This window comes from Oreochromis aureus, linkage group 14, assembly GCF_013358895.1.
Source record: "Oreochromis aureus strain Israel breed Guangdong linkage group 14, ZZ_aureus, whole genome shotgun sequence".
In the NCBI taxonomy this organism is placed as follows: Eukaryota; Metazoa; Chordata; class Actinopteri; order Cichliformes; family Cichlidae; genus Oreochromis; species Oreochromis aureus.
Window position 1 is genome coordinate 3,240,965 of NC_052955.1, and position 9,156 is coordinate 3,250,120.

Sequence of the window (9,156 nt, forward strand, 5' to 3'; positions counted from 1 at the left end):
GCTGTTTTATTCATAGCAACAAGAAAACTCTGTCCCCTGGTATCAAGCTTTCATGAACATAGCTTAACCTGAATTAAAGCTCGGCTAGCACACTGGTGGTAGCTGCATTAATGTGTCGAGTGGAATTATCCACTCGCTTGTTCTTTTTTTGCTTTGTTATTTTTATGACGGGAGAATTCTCACAGTGCTTTCTGGGAACAAATACACATATGTGTGTGTCTGTCTTCTGCATTTTGAGGTTTCATTTTGTCAGCAGGATGTTTGCGTATTGATGTGTTTATTTTGAGTCTAATAACATGTTCTCTCCTGTGTCCTCATTAGTAGTTATCACAGCACTGTCATGTCAAGTAGCGACAGCTTCCAGCCTGGAAAACTCCCACCGGCTCTGCAAGCCCATGTAGCATACAGACACAGACAGACAGACAGACAGACAGACACACACACACACACACACACACACACAGGTAAAGGTGAATTGGAAGGACAATTTTTTCAAACAAGATTTTTGCAACACTAAACGGACCCCCCTTTCCGCTTGTGCTAGATAGATGAAGTGCATCTTTTAAAATCCCATTTGAGTTGTACAACACAAATCTCACTTCAAAATTGTGAAAACACACCAGAACTCAAAATATAAGAACCTGACACCATGGTGTAATAAGAGGACAACACTAATTAGGTAACTTGGCTCCTCCCCTGACATGAACAGTAATTGTCAGGGCTAACTTTATTAACAGGACAAAGGCCATACACATACACAAACATGTATTTTGTGTGTATTAAAAGGGCAACAGGTGAATAAAAGGAACAAATTGAGTGCATTTTACAAAAACAGGATTGTTTTGTTAACAGAAATGAAAATAACTGGCAATATAAAATTACATGTCCTCTTAGATCAGATGCACTAAAACAGTGTCAACAAAATGAATTTACCAATCTTCTAATAGTAAAATTCTAAAATAAATAAATGAGAAACCAAAACATACAAAATATCTTTTTAACTCCTCCAAGAAGTACTTTGGAGTTATGTAGACTCCTCTACATAGGATTTTCTTTTTTTCTTCAACGACACGCCCGATTCCTCACAAAATCTCTGATGTTTTGAATAGAACGACCAGCCAGAGCAGGATCTTCTGCAGTTTTGCATTGCTGGCATTCGATAATAGTGGCCAGTTTTCTTTTTGATATGTTCGCCAAAATGCTTCATTATCGCAGCAACCTCCGTGGGAGACCAAGGATGCTTTTTTGACCCTCCTTGCATTTTCCAGAGAAGCTAGAAGCAGAAAAAAATAAATGTAAACAAACTACTTTTTAAACAATTTTTAAATTAAAGGGGACGTATTATGCTCAATTGTGTGAGTTGACATGGTTGTAGGATGCAAAAATATAATGGCGATAATCGGCTTCCTTCAAATAAGCCGAAGAATTGAGTTCTGCACACACTAGTTTTACAGCCCTGCTAAGAACAGTTAGTGTTTAGTCTACACAGCCCAAAGACGGCCTTTGCATTGTCCACGAGGACAGGTGCTGAGGCTGTGATTATGCTGGATTGTGCAAAATACACTACCTGGGACCTAAAAGAGCTCCTTTTTAGTTGTTGAAAACCTACACTTAAGGAGTCGGGAGGCAATTCATAACCAAATATACATACAAAAGCAACAAAAAAAAGTGGGTTTTGCATAATATGTCCCCTTTAAGGTGAATTTGTTGTAACAGTGTTTCTTTGGTATAAATCCTGTAATGCTGACTGTTTAAATACTTATTACAATGGATGAATACATTTATTTAAATGTAAAATTCTGAAAGGTAGCCCACATTAAGTCAGAATTCCAATAAATAGCTATGGCAAATCACTATGGATGGAGAGCATTTTATTCCACACACCGTTATACAACAAAAAACATGTATAGCATGATATTGTAATAATTTGAAATGTATAACATATACTCAAACATTTCATATATAACTGTCTGACTCAAATGTTTATTTAAAAACAAGGGTGGACCCTGCCTGACCATGAGGTGGGCCTTCAGGTTTTTCAGTGAACATAATTTTCTTCAAGACGTTCAGGTTACAGCCCACAATTAGCCAAACCAGCCCAAATTTTCCAATATTATCCAGATTCTGCCTATGGGAATAAGATGATGTTCAGAGTATGGAGATAATGTAGAAGCCCAATGGTTGAGGAATCCTCAAAATTAAAACCCAAATCATAATATGTTCTCATTGCTTTGTTTATTAATTGTTTTGGTGCATTGCTGTTTTGAAAATGATAAGTATTTAAATGTATTACAGATTAAAACAGGCATAGGGAAAGTAATTTAAACATTTATCCCATTACTTAATACAAGGTATTGTTCCACATTGAATGTGATTTATATTTTACCTTACCAAGTAGGTTAATATAATTGTCTAACCAAGTTGTAGAATTATGGTACGGTCCCTGGCAGAAAGATGAGCATAGTCACCATACTGGCTTGGGTGGTGTGGATAACTGGGTTCAAAAATGCATGAAGTTTACATTTGTGCTTAAGTGACTTTTGTATGCATGTCACCATTTACCAGATTGTTTATTTGTTTTCTTCTTACTGCTTGGCTTCATCTCCTTGTTTAGTATTCTGTTGGGTTCAATGACCTTACCCGCTCCATTTTTACTTTGTGCTGAAAACAAAACAAAACAGTAAGCATATATTTGTTGTATTAAATCTCTTATAATGTAATGTCAAATGCTCCTGAATGTGGTCAAGCAACTAATGGACCTTGAAATCTTGAATATGGTTTCTAAGATAAATCCAGAGTCGCAACTATGACTTTTAGTTTAAGGTGACACATGTGAATGTGGAATATGGCTAGAGCTATTACAGCTGATATTAAAAGATACAAGGCTGAATTTTTTCTCCAAACAAGACTCCGGTGTAGTGATGGGATTTCCGGCTCTTTTAGAGATCCCGCTCTCGGCTCGACTCACTAAAAAGAGCCGGCTCTTTCGGCTCCCGAACCGGCTCTTCAGGTTGTTTTGTTGCTTTCATTCATTTATTATTAACAACAATATAAAATTATGCACAAAATGAATTACTAATGTTTAAAAACGTGTTTTCTATGTATATATGTTCATTATATAAATATGCTTTTATTTATTCACTCCACATAAAATTTAAAAATAAATTATAAAATACAAAACCTACCATTTACAATTTAACTTTTAAAATTTAAACTTTAAATTTAAAAATACCAAGTGCCCAGTGCTCAGCTCAGTGGGTAGACACACTGGCAGCTTCACTTATATCACACTTAACTCACTGTGTTTTATCTTCCCATCGCACTGATGAGTGGACAGTTTTCAGGTGCCCGTGCAACCGGCTCTATATGATATCCTTTTCTTGCAGACTCTACACTCTGCCTATGTATTGTCAGTAAAATTTAAATGGTTCTAGATTTTGCTTCTTTTCTTGGTGTCACTCATTTTCTTTACTCCACCTTTCTAATGTGACGACATTGTCTCTTGTTGTTGCTCCCGGCTCTCTTTCTCTCTCTGCTGCTCTTTTCGTGTGCTACTGCTGTTGCGAGTGTAACTACCGCCCCTAGCTCCTCCCTCTGCTCAGAGGCGGGAGGGGTGCAAACGCAAGGCTCTGTTTGCGCCCCTCCCGTCTCTACTCAGCGCAAACACAAGGCTGACGTGCAGCGAAAAAAGTGAGAGAGAGGGCAAGAGAAAAAAAAAAAAATCCACGGCTCCCAATAAGGAGCCGGCTCGCATCGTTCACTTCAAAGAACCGGCTCTAAGAGCCATTTCGCTCATGAACGACCCATCACTACTCCGGTGACTGGTCAACTTTCCACTCACCACTGATTTACTGTAGAAAGAGGATGAGAGCGTAGAGGGAATACTTCAGAAGCGCAAACCAGGTAAATAAAGAGTAGTAGATCAGCCCTCCACACACCAACTATTTTCATCTCTCTTGATTAATCTCATCTCCTTCTGTCTCCTGCAGGGCAGCTTCCTTTCTAACATCCTTCAACAAACCTTCCTCACTGTCCCTTGTTTGCACATGCCCAACACAACCTCAACCTGGCCAATGTAGAACAATGTAGACATTTTTTCCAACATGTGCAGTCCCAATGATATTGTTCTTCCTAATCCTATCCATTCTCTCCACCCTCAAAAAGAATCGCAGCATCTTTGCTTTCCCCAAACTCACCTCCAAGAACTGCAATCTATTAAGAACTCTGCTGCCCCTTACTCTACTGCACTCACTCTAGAGACTATATCACCACATCCTAAAAAGAACATTACTGGCTGCACACTGACTATAGTATTGAGTGCAAACTCCTAATCAACTTTTAAGCCTTCAACAACCTCACCCCGCCACCCTGAGGGATTGTCTTTACTGTCACTCTCCCACAACACTGCTAACACTAACCTCCTTACCCCCATCATCAAAATCATAAATCTGAGGGTACAATCCTTTGCCACTGCTAATTGCACCCTCTGGAACTTCCTCTGCTCATTAGATTCTCTCTAGAACTTTAAATCACAGCTCAAAATCACCTGTTCAAACTAGCATTTCCTACCTGACCATCCTCCAAAACTGACCTTTCTATTCTGTTGAGCTGGTCTTTAGAAAGATCCTTGACTTTCTTTAAATTACCATTTGGACAAAGGTAACAATCACTGGAAAAATGATAGTAATGAATTATCTTTTTTTTTTTTTTTTACATAAAGATAGCAAAGATAGCAAAAGTGTCTAGGAAGTAGTTACAAAGGTAAAAGCTTCAATAAATGATGACAAACACATACCTGGAGGTTCCTTGACAACTTTCTTCATCATTCTAGTATCTATAGAATCTGTAATAAAGTCTATTAGTCATGTGATTTCATAAATTGAACAAAGTTGAGACTAATCACATTGTACTTACCAATCTGTGGATATACAAGATTTCCTTCATTGACCTCACGCTCCGCTCCGACCTCCTCACGCTCCGCTCCGACCTCCTCACGCTCCGCTCCGACCTCCTCACGCTCCACTCCGACCTCACTTTCTTCACTTGAATCTGTCAACTGTAGGTTATCTAACAAAATAAAAGATTGTCTTAATGAATTATAAGGTTATAGTGCAGGAAACATGTATAATTCTTAACCTTAACACCACTTTACCTTCGATTTCAATCTCTTCAAGTGTTTTGCCTTGAAGGCTTTTGAGAGACCCTTTCTCCATGGCAATCAGTAGTTTGGATATTTTGGCAAGCTGGGTAGTAGCCTCTGAAGTCTATAATATTCCCGATGAACACGAATATCATGACCTAGGAAGTTGGCAACTTGGTCTAACTCGTGATTCTTGAGGTTTAAGATCTGAGACAAAGTTGCGACATGTTTGCGCAACTGCGTTGAACGTAGGTGTTCAGGGTTTTCAGCCCCACATTCAGTCGCATAAATCCTCAAACAGTCCTGTCCTCTGTAGGGAGTCAGACAATGAGGTCTGGCAAACAGGAATATGTTTTCTGCCAGAACACCACAGTCTTGTCTTTTCTCTGTCAGTCGTGTTATGGCATTCACCATGTCTGGTGAAAGTAGCACTGCAACCTTGCGTCCTCGTTTACCCCTCAATTCTACACGACTGAAGTGTTGACAAAGGTAAAGTTCAAATTTTGTCAGTCCAAATGCAACATCCTTGTGCAGGGTACTAGTGTCTCTCTCCTGGAAGCCATTCAGTGTCATCTTTGAAATTTCTCCCCTCTTCTCCTGTTAAATAGTATTACATTTGCCATGGTAGCTTTACAAAGTTCACTGTATGATTTTGGTGAACTATGCTCTTCCAAGTCCTTCAGTGCTTGTTCTATAGTCTTCTCCAGATGTCTATGAAGACGCTGAACATCTTCTGTGAAAGGAAGTGTGGAAGGCTTGTTGAAGTGCCGCTCGTTTAGTGTGGTTAATGCAGTATGGGAGATGAGTTCTGACCACTTTGTAGCATAAAGGGTTTTGAAACTCTGGGTTGACTTTATCAGTGCACTGTCTTCTGCCATCAGTGCTCTGCAATGTATAATATCACAGACTTTCTGCAGTGAGTGTCCCAACTTTAAAGCAAGGCTTGGAGTCGAGTAGCAGTTCTTTTCTTCATCATACCCAGACACCTTCTTAACAGCTTTGATAACCACATTGAAATTTGCAGGTCTTACAGCATCCTCAAAAGTGTGTATTGAGCATTCTTTCCGAAGTGTGAGCAGAAGTCTTCCACATTCTCGGAGTGTCTGGCGAATGTAGTCAAATTTGGTGGGATCTTTCCCATGTTTGTTAAAGAATGATTGAGCAAGCTGAAGAATAGAGAAGTCACTTCGCACAGTAGAAGTTATTTCATCATCTTTCATGACAGCTAATATCTTCCAAACACCGGGGGAAACTTGCTGACACAGAGCTGACTCACTCATACAGGCCAGGGACAAGACCTTTTTTCGTCCCCCCTCTGAATTGGCCTCCACTGGTTTTGAAGAACATTTACGAACATGTCTCCAAAGATCTCTTTTAAGATATAATGCCTCGCAATAAATGCAGTGAATATAGTCTTTTCCTTTGTAGGGTTTTTTTGATGTGCGTCTGGTTTTTAATGATCCAATCCCACTTGCGATGACCTCCGAGTTATGTCTGTGGTTTCCCTTGTTTCGCAGCTTAGAAAGCATTTTCAAACGGTCTTTGGACTTCTTGGGAAGACTTAAAACTCGAGCAACATCTGCATGTGATTTCTCATGAGTTTTTAAATGACGTGTAAACTTTGTCTGTAGTTTTCCACAAATGTAGCAGTATGTTTTGTTTCTTAGTGAGGAGGATGTTTTTAAGGAATCTTCAGCCGTAGTATCAGAGTCATCAACAATGCCTTCAGCATCAGACTTTTCTGCTGTGGCAATAACCCCTGATACGTCGAGCTGTCTTGTGCCAATTCCATCTTCAGATATTGATTCGGCATCTTCTGAAATTCTTTGTCCTACTCTCTCTAAAAAACTTTCTAGGCGAGGTCTTTTCGTTTTGCAAGCAGATTGACTGCTGGAGATCTCAGAGTTCTGTACTTGTTTGCAACTTATATTTAAAGGCTCTGATTTGTTGTCCCATGAGCTGTCTGAGTCAGCTATAGAATCTGGCACATATTCCTCTTCTGATGAAGCCCCCTCACTTGAACTATCTTCACTAAAGACCTAATAACAATCAAAAACACAAAGTAAGACTTTGTTTACCTTACATATTTTACTGAGAAGAATTCTGCAAAAACACTTACCTCTGGAAGAGGTTCAGTGAGGTTCACCTTGTGGCTAACATAACATCTTTTGTGCCAGGACTGGTAGCAAACTAGACAGAGAAAAATTAAGTTAATAAAAGAAAGGTAGTTAAAGCCGCTTTCCCCAATTTAAAAAACAGGCTAGATGGAAGCATAAACACAGTCAAGAAGGCTCCCCCCTCCCATTGGATATTATCCATAGGCCACACCCCCTGGTGTGCTTTGCTGCTAAACAGGCCAGTGCATAGTGTGGTGGAGCCATGTTAATGTAGAATTTAAGGAGTCAGGTAAGACTGTTCTATCGTTTTTCTGGACTGAGCCATGTTATTGGCTGATGGTTTTAGACAAATGCAACAGAACCACTTCATTTTTTTTTCTTTAATCTCCAAACAACATTTATAGCTATGCTTTGTTAAAATGTTGTTATGAACATAAAAAAAAATATGTTAAGCTAACTTGTTTTTGCAAATTGGGTATAGCAGCTTTAATAATGACATGACATTCTCATCCACAGCCTGAGATGCCACCATGTTGGATTTCTAAAGAAGAAGCGTGAATAATGAATGGCAGTCTTTGGGTCTAGCCAAGATGAATACAGTCCTCCTAATGTCTGGACCTGTCCAGTTGAGTAATACACAGGACCCGTGTGTGTATGCACAATTGCCAGAGTAACTCTCATTGATCTGAATTCATTTCTAAACTCAGTCCTCCTAATGTCTGGACCTGTCCAGTTGAGTAATACACAGGACCCGTGTGTGTGTGGGCGCACTTGTAGGTAGAACTCAGTTGTTTATACTTCCTGTTTCAAATCTCAGTCCTCCTAATGCGTGCATCTTACTTGGTCAAGATAACCAAGGACCCACATACCTCAATACTGCCTAATAACTAGCACCTCAGTCTACAACTAAAACAATCTGACACTGAAACTCCAATTTACCTTTGTTGCGTCGTTAGGAGAGGAACTGGCTGCATTCTCATCCACAGCCTGAGATGCCACCATGTTGGATTTCTAAGGAAGAAGCATGAATAATGAATGGCAGTCTTTGGGTCTAGCCAAGATGAATACAGTCCTCCTAATGTCTGGACCTGTCCAGTTGAGTAATACACAGGACCCGTGTGTGTATGCACAATTGCCAGAGTAACTCTCATTGATCTGAATTCATTTCTAAACTCAGTCCTCCTAATGTCTGGACCTGTCCAGTTGAGTAATACACAGGACCCGTGTGTGTGGGCGCACTTGTAGGTAGAACTCAGTTGTTTATACTTCCTGTTTCAAATCTTAGTCCTCCTAATGCGTGCATCTTACTTGGTCAAGATAACCAAGGACCCACATACCTCAATACTGCCTAATAACTAGCACCTCAGTCTACAACTAAAACAATCTGACACTGAAACTCCAATTTACCTTTGTTGCGTCGTTAGGAGAGGAACTGGCTGCAATCTCATCCACAGCCTGAGATGCCACCATGTTGGATTTCTAAGGAAGAAGCATGAATAATGAATGGCAGTATTTGGGTCTAGCCAAGATGAATACAGTCCTCCTAATGTCTGGACCTGTCCAGTTGAGTATTACACAGGACCCGTGTGTGTATGCATACTTTTCAGTATAGCCTTTATTCATTTAATACTATTTATACTTATACTGTACTATTTACATTATACCTTGCTTCTCCATGGCCAGTTGGAATCACCATAGTTATAGGTGATTTCTTCTCCTGGACCAATATCTTTGATTGCAAACAAACAGAGATGGGGCCTTCCATCCACTCTGGTAACTGTCATTTTACTGTTTGGATTCACATTATCGTCATTTACAAGTCTGCCAAGTGAGCCGTCCTCTCTGGCAGCATCAACACTAAAACAAAAAGTATACAATAACAATTACACTCTGTAAAGA

General features: G+C 39.7%; 1 long non-coding RNA gene across 2 annotated transcripts; it reads right to left on the reverse strand.

The window, feature by feature from the left end:
* Positions 1-1,192: 1,192 nt before the first annotated feature.
* On the reverse strand, positions 1,193-4,983 carry LOC120432882. Of its 2 annotated transcripts, XR_005608161.1 has the most exons (4): positions 4,915-4,983; positions 4,796-4,843; positions 2,563-2,661; positions 1,193-1,273 (listed from the first exon to the last, which is right to left on the reverse strand). It is a non-coding gene; the product is annotated as an uncharacterized LOC120432882 (long non-coding RNA). The 2 variants fall into 2 exon arrangements; XR_005608160.1 differs by lacking the exon at positions 1,193-1,273 and having other exon boundaries at positions 2,396-2,661.
* Between the last annotated feature and the right edge of the window lie 4,173 nt (positions 4,984-9,156).